At 40.9% G+C, this 13,148-nt stretch overlaps 1 pseudogene; it reads right to left on the reverse strand.

Moving 5' to 3' along the window:
• Nucleotides 1-9,623: 9,623 nt before the first annotated feature.
• Nucleotides 9,624-9,723, reverse strand: LOC127109096 (uncharacterized; annotated as a pseudogene).
• Nucleotides 9,724-13,148: the final 3,425 nt, after the last annotated feature.

Here is a 13,148-nt window from a genome sequence, read left to right on the forward strand (position 1 = left end):
AAGGAACGCGTCAGACCACGTTGCACGCTTAACCCTTTTTCAAAGTGATGCCTATACTTAAGGAAACGTTCGGAAAGCAGTTGAAAGAGGACCAATATAAATAGCCACTTTCCAAACCTAAAGAGGTTCCGCTTCCACGCTTCTTTTGCAAATTTTGGCAGTTTCCATTTTTCTTCTTCTTTCAGCAGCTTAGGCATTATTTTTTACAGTATTATTTTTCTTTTGCAATTCTATTTCCTCTTTAGCATTTAATTTTCACACAATAGTTTCTACACCGGAAACTATTGTGTACCTTAACACCGGATCTAACCTTACGTTAGAATCTAGTTTTTTTTATTCCTTCGTTTTAATTTTTGTTTTGATTGAAGAATTCAAGAACAATTCCTACCGGCTTGTGGTGGAATGTTCAAGACCACTGTTTAAGTTATTTCAGGTTCTTTAATTATTGTTTAATGTTTTGTTTTATTATTTATTTATATTATCTGCCTGAGATGAGTCTGTTTATGCATGATAATTATTTAAGTTTGTTTAGCATGTCTGGCTAATCCCCTTAGGTATCGGTATGTAAAGTAAGCGGAATAAAGGGATCAACACTAAGTCGGTTTAACTAAATTTAAAATTAAAATCACTCTTTTTACGGTCTCAATTTACAGGTTTAATAACAAAGGTTTTTACGAAAGTAAAAGACATAAAGAAGTTTGAAATTCTAGTTATCAGACTTCGGATGTCACACAGGTTGTTATGACATCCAATTCTGCACAGACAAGAATAATGCAGAACTTAAAAGTAAGTGCAGTAAATAACACAAGTAATTGTTCACCCAGTTCAGTCCAACATGACCTACATCTGGGGGCTACCAAGCCAGGGAGGAAATCCACTATTAGCAGTATCAATTCAAAGCTAAACTCACCCGTTTACAACTTCTCACTTAATCACTACCCAATGCAATTTCAATCTTACACTAAGATCAGAGTTCCTACTCACTCCCCCTCAATCACCTCAGTGATAAATACCTTTAATCTAAATTAAAGACACTTTGAAGTCACACTTCAAAGAAAACTCTTGATTATGCTTCACAGCTTAAATCAAGATACACAGCACTCACACTTAAAAGCTTTGAGTGACACAACACTTACAACTCAATGAACACCCTATGCCACAGCAATCATCCACTTGATAATGGCTTGGCTTACAATTTACGTCTAGCTCTAGACTCACAAAATACAGCAGTGAAGTATGATGGACACACTAAATCTTCACGCCTCAAAATCCCTGAAGCTGAATGAAGGAACGCCTTCCTTTTTATATTGCAGCACCTGGGCTTTTGCACCTGTATTCTCCTGAATTTTAGGTCACACAAGTTCCCTCAAATTCAACATTTAGGTTACTAACAAATAGGCTATTTGTTAGGTTCATTGAATGTAGCATGGTTGTTGATTTCCTGGATTTTCTCTCAGCTGTTGACTTCCTGAAGAATAGCCTGAGAAAAAGCTGAAACAGAAAACTGAACAACCTACAATTTAGCATATGCTGTCAGGAATGAATGTCACGACATTCAGCTTGACATCAAGGTCCATATGCTGAGTCTGTTTTCCCAGAAAACAGCCTGTACAATTTTGTTGACGTGTACATGATCAAACTGACCATATTACAGTAACAACATACATTAATAAATGTCAAAGTGTCCAACTTAACATTTACACACTTGGCCTTAAGTTAGTTCTGTTATTCTTTTGAAGAACAGACTAAGTTACATGCTGAAGTATAGCAGAACACCACCCTGCCTAATCTTCAGTAGCTGCTGTCAATGATGAATGTCATAACATTCATTCAGTAGGCCTTATGCCAGGTCTGGTTCTTCCTTGATAACCAGACTGCAAATAAATACTAAGTTCAAACAGAACTCCTGCTGTTCTATTCCTTAGTATCTGTTGACAGGTATGAATGTCACTGCATCCAGTTTGACATTCAATCAATCCTGTGTTAGCTAGTCCTGCAGTAACTACAATGTAGTCACACATCCATGTCATGACATCAGTCAAGACATTCGTACTCATCTAGTGTTTTACCATACAATGCAGCCAATTAAACACCTACAAACTCCCCCTTTGGCAAATTTTTGGCTAAAACACTTTGATCCCCATAACAGAGTTCTTGGCAGCGGAATCACATACCTAGCAGGATATAATACTAGCTAATACACTTAGAGTGGCAACACACTCACACATATGGAAGTTAAATAAAAACTTCACACAGCAGCAAAAAAAACAGAAGTTAAATATAAACTTCAACACACAGCTGCTGCAGGGGAGAGGGAAGAAGTTAAATAAAAACTTCACACATCATGCATATAGAGGCACTCACAGCAGCATACACACAGACTGTAAATACACATTTCATCACACATCAGCTGCAGTAGAGGAAAACTTCAATCTGTCAAGAATGAGAACCTGTTTTAACAAAGTTTATCAAAGTAAACATCTGTTGTCCTGGGGTATCACTTGTCACTCCCCCTTTTTGTCAAAAATGTTGCCAAAGCAACACTTTAAATTACAGATCCACAAATAGTAATTAAAATTACACACATGACAGAAAAACACAACAAAGAAGTAATTACTCCTCAGCCTCATCATCAGCCTCCTCTTCAGAGCTGGCCTCCTCTTCCTCCTCAGCACTTTCCCTATCAGCTCCATCCGTGTCCTCAGCAGTAGACTCCAGTTGAAGGATGAGCTTTTCCAGTGCATGCTTTCTGGCATCCAGCTCTTGGCAGGTCTCTTTGAGAACTGCAATGACATCAGCTTTGTTTGGTTGGTGGCCAGCTTTGGAAGTCTCTCCTGATGTCAAGACAATGTCTGGGACATGCTTGCCCAAGAACAGTTTGTAGCTGAAAGCCAATGGACTCTCTCTTCTTTTCACTGAGTCATTATCTGTCAGGATGTGTGGAAATTGATTTAGCACAATTCCACATATGAGAGATGGAAAGCCAATGGGTCCCTTCACACTAAAGCTCCCAGCATGCTTCATTGTCTGTTCAAATATGTACGCCCCATAGTTCACCTTTGCTTTGGTTCCCACTGCATAGATGAACTTCCCTAATGCCACAGACACAGATGACTTGTGGTTAGTGGGTACCCAGTTGGCTGCTCCAACTTTGTGTAGTATTGCATACTTAACACTTAGTTGGCTGGCCACTAGCTTCCCTTTGAGAGGCCATTTTCGAACTTGCTTTGCTGTGATGACTTGACATACTGCATTGTCAGTCACTTCAAGCTCTGGTTGCTCTTCATCCGTTCTTCCCAGATACTGATTTATCACAGAGGGGGAAAAGGTCACACATTTGCCACGCACATAGACCTTTCGAAATTCCTTGGATCTCCCATCCGCACACTCCTCTGACAGATTAACTATGAACTCCTTCACTAAGGTCTCATAGCACTTAGGAAGTTGAGACACAGTTCTTATCAACCCCGCCTCTTTGATGAGATCCATAATTTCCTTACAGTCCAATGCATTCTGTGCTAGTTCTCTCTCCAGGGCCAGTCTCTTGTGGTAGACATACTTCCACCTGTTAACGCTGGATGGAAAGTGGAAGGATACATTGTCGATGGGAACTTCTGGGACACTGGCAGCCAGCTTGCTTGAGGAGGGCTTCTTCCTGGACAAGGAAGTTGTGACATCACATGGGACATCAGATTCAGATTCCACCACCACTGTCTGGGTCTTCAACTTCTTGGGCATCTCTTTGCTCCAAGATTTGGAAGGTCCATAGCCTTTCCTTTTTCGAGCACTCTCTGTCCCTGGTTGTCTGTGAGGAGTTGTCTCATCAACTTCCTTGGCTGGAGACTTTTGACTCACTGCCTTTTTCCCTCTCCTTGTTCTGACTCTCTTGGCTATGCTAGGGATCACCGCGGCCAACAGTTCGTTGTCAGAAAACTCGTCCAGGTTGACGGTGTCAGTTCTAGGGTTGGCTTCACCATCTAGAGGGGCACTTACTTCCTCGCCTCTCACCTGGCGTACAGGAGTATCCTTCTTAGGGTTCTCTTTCGGTAACCCAGCCATATTTTCCCTCACCACAACTGCAGTTTCGCGGCATGCACCATCATCGGGAACGATAGTGTTCAAGGGTACAGATACCCCAGGAACATTTTGATCCCCTGCCAGAATCTTGGTGACAATGGAGGCGATGGCATTGTGCACGTACCTTGATCCTTCCTTGGAAGGGTTGTCCAATGCAATGGTTGATGTGATTCTGGAGACCGGTTCTTTTGGTCTTCTTGCATGGGATGACGTTCCTGCGCTGGCACTGACTTCCTCCAGGTTGGGACGGCTGGACTCCGTGCTGTGAGAGTCTGACACGATGGTATAGGAGGAGGTATTGGATTGCTGAGCCATGCTGAAAATTTCAGGGGGAAGATGAACCGTTTCTTTGGACGAGGGTTTGCACAAGTGGAGTTTGAAGCGACTGAATATGAAACGCTTTCTGCAGTAGTAAGGTCTATTAGATTTTGACCAATCAGAACGCACTATTTGTTGTTTAATAGTTTGACTTATTAAACAGTAGCTAACTAAATTCGTTAGTTGCTTTAATTTTTCAGTCACACGCATTCCCTTTTTGCCCTTACTATTTTCATACTTGGGAGAGTACAATGTCATGACATTCCTGGTGACATTGTACCCTGTCTGCATCAGGTTTCTCCATTCTGGAGATGACCACCTGCTACCATATGCTAGGAGCTGAGTTTCTGCAGACGACAGTAGTACATACTTCTGACTGTCCCTATTTACCATATTATTTGTCTGATGATCGATAGTTGCCAATGTCTTAGTACTTTTAAACAGACATTTTCCACAGTCTGTCTTTTTGTCTAAAGACCTATAAGGGACTCTTCTCACAGCTTCCTTAGGCATTTTCTTCTTCTTCTCTTTCTCCTGAAGAAGATCAAATCCTCCATGCACCAGCTTCTCTTCCTGATCTCCCTTGACTCCTCTTTTGGTTCTGTCACCAGGAGTCCCAGACTTGGTAGTAGGAGAGTGCAGGTTTTCTACCAGGTTGCTTACCCCTTCCATATTCCTTGACCAGTCACTGTCAAGATACCTGTCTGGTCTAATATGTGCCTTTGGATTTGTGTGTGCAAAGTTAGCAACACAAAGCTGATTCTCAGGAGGGAGGTGATGCTTGGATACCTTCTGATTAGGATTGACCTGAGATGTCTGCTTGACTGCCCATGTTTGTTTCTTACTGAGGACATTATGCTTAGACACCTTCTTCTTAGGCTTACCTTGAAGGGTCTGGTTTGGGTGACCGTGCAGCCTATAGCAGAAGGGTTTTATGTGACCGAATCTACCACAGTAATGGCATTTCCATCTCTTGAACTTTTTCTTCTGATGCTTGCTCATTCTGGGTCCTCGATGTTGAGACATTGGATGTGACTTCCCTTGGGATTTCTGAACTTTAGCCTTTGGGCGTTTGCGTCCAGCTGAGGGTCTTTTCCCAGGGCCCAGGCCATTTTTGGTTCTGGACTTCTGTCCTATCCTTGGACTCTCTTTCACGGTGTCAGATCCCTTGTTCAACACTTTGATGGATTTGGTCATTTGGTCTAGCTTGGAGGTCAGCAGCGAAATCTCCCTCTTTAGTCCTTCTATGACTTTCAGCTGCTCTAGTCTCTCAGTTTCTAGCTCCTTGATGAGTTTCTTATGTCTTTCTCCTTGGATACACACTTCTGCACTTTTAACACATAGTTCTTTATATGAAGCAGCAAGTTCGTCCAAGGTGAGCTCATCTCCACTTGAGTTATCTTCTGAGGCACATACACTGGTCAGCGCTGTGATGAGTTTGGCAGATTTTCCTTCAGATTCTCTCTCAGTGTCTTCCTCTGACCAGGTGGTAGATAGCCCTTTACTTTGCTTCATGAGGAAGGTAGGGCAGTCAGCCTTAGTATGACCATATCCTTCACATCCATGGCACAGGATTCCCTTGCCTTGGTTGGACTTTTCTTCAGAATTTGATCCTTTTCTTAAGTCAGACGGAATGTTCCTGACATTAGGTCTACCTAGTTGATCAAATTTCTTTATGAGCCTGTTGAACTGTCTCCCAAGCATGGCTAAGACTTCTGATATACTTTTATCACCTTCAGTATATCCTGCTTCTGACTCAATATTTGATATAAGAGTTATGCTTTTGTTCTTTTCAGCATACTCACTTAAGCCCATTTCAAAGGTCTGGAGAGAACCAATGAGCTCATCTACCTTCATATTGCTGATGTCCTGCGCCTCCTCTATGGCTGTGACCTTCATAGCAAACCTCTTAGGCAAGGACCTGAGAATCTTTCTTACAAGTTTCTCTTCAGTCATTTTCTCACCTAGTCCACCAGAGGTGTTTGCAATTTCAAGAATATTCATGTGAAAGTCATGAATAGTCTCATCCTCTTTCATCCTCAGATTTTCAAACTTGGTTGTCAACATCTGAAGTTTGGACATCTTCACCTTGGAAGTACCTTCATGAGTTACCTTGAGGGTATCCCAAACTTCCTTAGCTAGTTCACATTGGTGCACCAGCCTGAAGATGTTCTTGCTGATTCCATTGAACAATGCATTCAAGGCCTTGGAATTTCCAAGAGCTAATGCCTCTTGCTCCTTGTCCCACTCTTCTTCAGGAATCTGCACACTGACTCCATCTTCACCTGTCCTCGTTGGATGTTCCCATCCTTTGTTGACAGCTCTCCAGACTTTGCTGTCTAGAGACCTTAAGAAGGCTATCATACGAGGCTTCCAGTCATCATAATTAGATCCATCCAACATGGGTGGTCTGTTTGAGTGTCATAAATCCTTGTCCATGGTACTAGAAAGTAACTTCCCTAGATCTCACCCAGAACTTCACAGGCAGGGTGCCTGCTCTGATACCAATTGAAATTCTAGTTATCAGACTTCGGATGTCACACAGGTTGTTATGACAACCAATTCTGCACAGACAAGAATAATGCAGAACTTAAAAGTAAGTGCAGTAAATAACACAAGTAATTGTTCACCCAGTTCAGTCCAACATGACCTACATCTGGGGGCTACCAAGCCAGGGAGGAAATCCACTATTAGCAGTATCAATTCAAAGCTAAACTCACCCGTTTACAACTTCTCACTTAATCACTACCCAATGCAATTTCAATCTTACACTAAGATCAGAGTTCCTACTCACTCCCCCTCAATCACCTCAGTGATAAATACCTTTAATCTAAATTAAAGACACTTTGAAGTCACACTTCAAAGAAAACTCTTGATTATGCTTCACAACTTAAATCAAGATACACAGCACTCACGCTTAAAAGCTTTGAGTGACACAACACTTACAACTCAATGAACACCCTATGCCACAACAATCATCCACTTGATAATGGCTTGGCTTACAATTTACGTCTAGCTCTAGACTCACAAAATACAACAGTGAAGTATGATGGACACACTAAATCTTCACGCCTCAAAATCCCTGAAGCTGAATGAAGGAACGCCTTCCTTTTTATATTGCAACACCTGGGCTTTTGCACCTGTATTCTCCTGAATTTTAGGTCACACAAGTTCCCTCAAATTCAACATTTAGGTTACTAACAAATAGGCTATTTGTTAGGTTCATTGAATGTAGCATGGTTGTTGATTTCCTGGATTTTCTCTCAGCTGTTGACTTCCTGAAGAATAGCCTGAGAAAAAGCTGAAACAGAAAACTGAACAACCTACAATTTAGCATATGCTGTCAGGAATGAATGTCACGACATTCAGCTTGACATCAAGGTCCATATGCTGAGTCTGTTTTCCCAGAAAACAGACTGTACAATTTTGTTGACCTGTACATGATCAAACCGACCATATTACAGTAACAACATACATTAATAAATGTCAAAGTGTCCAACTTAACATTTACACACTTGGCCTTAAGTTAGTTCTGTTATTCTTTTGAAGAACAGACTAAGTTACATGCTGAAGTATAGCAGAACACCACCCTGCCTAATCTTCAGTAGCTGCTGTCAATGATGAATGTCATAACATTCATTCAGTAGGCCTTATGCCAGGTCTGGTTCTTCCTTGATAACCAGACTGCAAATAAATACTAAGTTCAAACAGAACTCCTGCTGTTCTATTCCTTAGTATCTGTTGACAGGTATGAATGTCACTGCATCCAGTTTGACATTCAATCAATCCTGTGTTAGCTAGTCCTGCAGTAACTACAATGTAGTCACACATCCATGTCATGACATCAGTCAAGACATTCGTACTCATCTAGTGTTTTACCATACAATGCAGCCAATTAAACACCTACAAAGTTGAAATCAATAGAGCGAGAGTTTGAGGTTTTAACTGGACAGTGTAAATTGGACATTAATTCTAGATCAGGGCGAAAGCAATTTTTAGAGTTAATTAAATTCTAATCTTTTTCAAAAAGTATTTTTAAAGATTAAATGTGAGGACGAGAGTTAAGCATTTGAATTTAACTGTATAACCTAAGTCAACAGAGCGAGAGTTTGAGATAAGGGTATTTAAACGGTTAGTGTTTTCTTAAAAAGAGTTTCTACGGACTTTATTGCTTTCAAAAAATGGTTTTTGACTTAATTATAAGTGACAGCTACATTAACATAAAATCACGGTTTATTCAACAGAGCGAGAGTTTGAGATAAAACTTTTAATCAATAAAGTCAACTGAAAAGATTTATTTTAAAACCAGGAAACCGACAAAGAGTTGATTCCCTAATTACGACGAACTACATACCGATATCCGTCTTATTAATATTTAATTTAGATCTTAGTTTAGTTCTTAGTTTTCCTTCTCCTAACAATCAAACATTATTCACCTTAGCTTTACGAAGTAACCTTAGATAACGGTATATCGATTCATAAGTCCCTGTGGGATCGATATCTTTTAAAACTACGCGATAGAACTGTGCACTTGCAGTTTGTACCCCAATTTCGACTCATAAAGTCGCGATCAAGTTTTTGGCGCCGTTGCCGGGGAACTTTTATTCCGTCGATATCGTAACTCTTCTGTTACGCTGTAGAGACTAAGGTTTTCTTTCTTTCTTTCTTTCTATCGTCGATTTGTATGCCACACACTCGCTCACAAGGCGAGCCGCTCTATTTACGAATCAACGATATAGAACTTTATCTCCGAGTCTTAAGACGAATTCACGAATACCGTGCTGAAAACAATCTCCCTCCTATCGAACTTCCTGATCTCAAAAACCTTCTTCCTTCGCCCGAGATGGCAGAACCAGCTCGTGCTCTTCGAGATTACGCCGCCCCATCACAAGATGAACCACATTCAAGTATTGCTCCACCCGCAATCGAAGCAAACAACTTCGAACTGAAACCTTCGCTGTTGCAAGCAGTGCAACAGAACCAATTCTCTGGAAATCCTACCGAGGATCCAAACCTTCATTTATCCGTATTTGTTCAATATGCTGATACTGTTAAAGCTAATGGTGTCACTTCAGAGGCAATCCGACTTCGTCTTTTTCCTTTCTCATTAAGAGATAGCGCTAGAAGATGGCTTCAGTCTCTCCCTTCCAACTTTGTCACCACATGGAATGAGTTGAAGAAAGTTTTCCTTGCCCGATACTTTCCGCCAAGCAAAACAGCTATGTTAAGAGCCCAGATAAACGGATTTAAACAGAAAGACAACGAGTCTCTTTTCGAAGCATGGGAAAGATACAAAGACATGATGAGACTTTGCCCACACCATGGTTTGGAAGACTGGTTAGTAATTCACACATTCTATAATGGTCTCTTGTACAACACAAGGTTAACTATAGACGCCGCTGCAGGTGGTGCACTAATGAACAAACCTTATGCTGCTGCTTACCAGCTTATCGAGAGCATGGCCCAAAACCACTATCAGTGGGGAACCGAACGAACAATGGTGGAAAAACCTCAAACGAAAACTGGCATGTACGAGATAAGTAACCTTGACCATGTTAATGCAAAAGTGGATGCTTTGGTTCAGAAAATTGAAAGTTTAAATGTATCACCTCCAGCCGCCGTGGTTGCTATAACTCAGAATTGCGAGGTCTGTGGAATCCAAGGTCACACTCCTGCGGAATGTCAACTCTTGACTGGAATCCAAGCAGAGCAAGTAAACTATGCTCAGGGAAGCCCTTACTCGAATACCTATAATTCAAATTGGAAGAACCATCCAAACTTTTCATATAAAAGTAATAATGCTTTGTACGCACCTGGACAATCTCCAAATCAAGCCCCTGTTATACCTCCAGGATATCAGAAACCGAACCCATCCATGCCTAACAATAACACCCCTAGGAAATCCAACTTGGAAATCATGATGGAAAACTTTATAGCTTCCCAACAACAAACCAATAAAGATTTCTTAAACCAGAATGTACACACTGGCGAACAACTTAAACAGCTAGCAAGCAAAGTAGATGCCCTGGCTACCCATAACAAAATGCTGGAAACACAAATATCACAAGTAGCTCAACAACAAGCACCTACTGCTGCCCCAACTGGTACATTCCCTGGACAACCCCAACCTAACCCGAGAAGCCACGCTCATGCAATTATATTAAGAAGTGGAACGGAAGTGGAAGGACCGTCTGATCCAAGGATAGAAAACCAAAACCCTAAGAAATCAACTGAGGAAAGTGAACCTAAGGAAAAGGAAGAGAGAAATAAGGAAACCCTAGAAAAGAAGGAACCTTATGTACCTCCACCACCTTACAAACCACCTATCCCTTACCCTCAAAGGCTTGTTAAAACCAAAGATGCGGGCCAATTTAGAAAATTTGTTGATCTCCTTAAACAATTAAACGTTACAATTCCGTTCACCGAAGCTATTACGCAGATGCCCTCATATGCTAAATTCTTAAAAGAAATTCTTTCTAATAAGAGGAAACTTGAAGATAACGAAACTGTTACACTCCCTGTCGAATGTAGCGCTATAATCCAAAACATGCCTCCTAAACTCAAAGATCCGGGTAGTTTCTCTATACCCTGTCACATAGGAAAATTTGTCATCGACAAAGCCTTATGCGATTTAGGAGCCGGAATTAGTGTTATGCCTTTATCCATATGTAAGAAACTGGAAATGGGAGAATTAAGACCAACCAAAATGTCTGTGCAACTAGCAGATCGTTCCATCAAATATCCTGTAGGAATTCTTGAAAACGTTCCCGTACAAATAGGTCAATTCTACATTCCAACTGATTTTACAATTATGGACATTAGAGAAGATGATATTACACCCATTATACTGGGTAGACCGTTTTTAGCAACTGCCGGTGCAATCATAGACGTAAAACGAGGACGACTCACCTTCGAAGTAGGTGAAGAGAAAATTGAGTTCATTCTTTCCCAATTCTTGAAAGCACCTGCAATAGAAGATACATGCTACTTCATGGATATCATCAATGAATGCATAAAAGAAGCAGAGTTAGTAGAAGACAAATCATCTGACTACCTTGTAGAAGACAGATCTAACCAATGTTTAGCAATAACACCGGACCCTACGCAATGTCTTAACAAACCAACCCTTGACCTGAAAACACTTCCCAAAAATCTGAGATACGAATTCCTAGACTTAGAACTTGAACGTCCAGTGATAGTTAATGCAGACCTAGGAAGACTCGAAACAGAAAAACTCCTACATATCTTAAGAAAGTATCCAACCGCACTAGGTTACCACATCACCGATCTTAAAGGAATAAGTCCTTCTATTTGTATGCACCGCATCATGCTAGAAGAAGACTGTAAAACCTCTAGAGAACACCAGAGGAGACTAAATCCGATCCTGAGTGAGGTAGTAAAGAAGGAAATAACCAAGCTATTAGAAGCAGGTATTATATATCCTATATCTGATAGCAAATGGGTTAGTCCTGTACACGTAGTACCAAAGAAAGGAGGCATTACCGTTATTGAAAACGAAAAAGGGGAAACTATAACCAAACGACTCGAATCGGGATGGAGAATGTGCATCGACTATAGGAAACTAAACAAAGCAACCCGAAAAGATCATTTCCCTCTACCATTCATTGACCAGATGTTAGAACGATTAGCAAAACATTCACATTTCTGTTATCTAGACGGTTATTCAGGCTTCTTTCAAATACCAATTCACCCTGATGATCAAGAAAAGACAACGTTCACGTGCCCTTTTGGTACCTTCGCATATAGACGAATGCCGTTTGGCCTGTGTAACGCGCCTGCAACCTTTCAAAGATGCATGATGGCAATTTTCGCCGACTTTCTCGAAAACATCATGGAAGTATTTATGGATGACTTTTCCGTATACGGACAAAGTTTTGAAGAATGCCTTGAAAACCTAGAAAGAGTTCTTGAGCGATGTGTAAAGGTAAACTTAGTACTTAACTGGGAGAAGTGCCACTTTATGGTACAAGAAGGAATTGTTTTAGGACACATCATCTCGAACAGAGGAATTGAAGTAGACAAAGCCAAAATAGAGGTAATCGAAAACCTTCAACCCCCTAAAACCGTAAGAGAAGTACGAAGCTTTTTAGGACACGCCGGTTTTTACCGACGATTCATCAAAGATTTGTCTAAGATAACCAAACCTTTAACCGGATTATTGATGAAAGATGCTGAATTCATATTCGACGATAACTGTTTAAAAGCATTTCAAGCGCTTAAGCAAGCATTGATCTCCGCACCCATAATGCAGACACCCGACTGGAATGAACCATTCGAAATAATGTGTGATGCCAGCGATTACGCTGTAGGTGCTGTTTTAGGACAACGAAAGGATAAAAAGCTTCACGTTATATATTACGCAAGTAGGACCCTAGATGAAGCGCAGATGAATTACGCCACTACCGAGAAAGAACTCCTAGCAGTGGTATTTGCGCTAGATAAATTTCGTTCTTACTTGGTCGGAGCCAAAATAATAGTTTACACTGACCACGCTGCTATCAAATACCTTTTAACAAAAAAGGATGCTAAACCTAGGCTCCTAAGATGGATCTTGTTACTACAAGAGTTCGATTTAGAAATCAAAGACAAGAAAGGAACTGAAAACGTAGTAGCAGACCACCTCTCTAGACTTGAGAACCTTGAACCGGAAAGAACCTCAATTAACGATGATTTCTCGTACGATAAACTTATAGCTACTTTGGAAGAGAACAACTCCGACAAAGTAGAAACCA

Source organism: Lathyrus oleraceus, chromosome 7 (genome assembly GCF_024323335.1).
Source record: "Lathyrus oleraceus cultivar Zhongwan6 chromosome 7, CAAS_Psat_ZW6_1.0, whole genome shotgun sequence".
NCBI classification, from domain to species: Eukaryota; Viridiplantae; Streptophyta; class Magnoliopsida; order Fabales; family Fabaceae; genus Lathyrus; species Lathyrus oleraceus.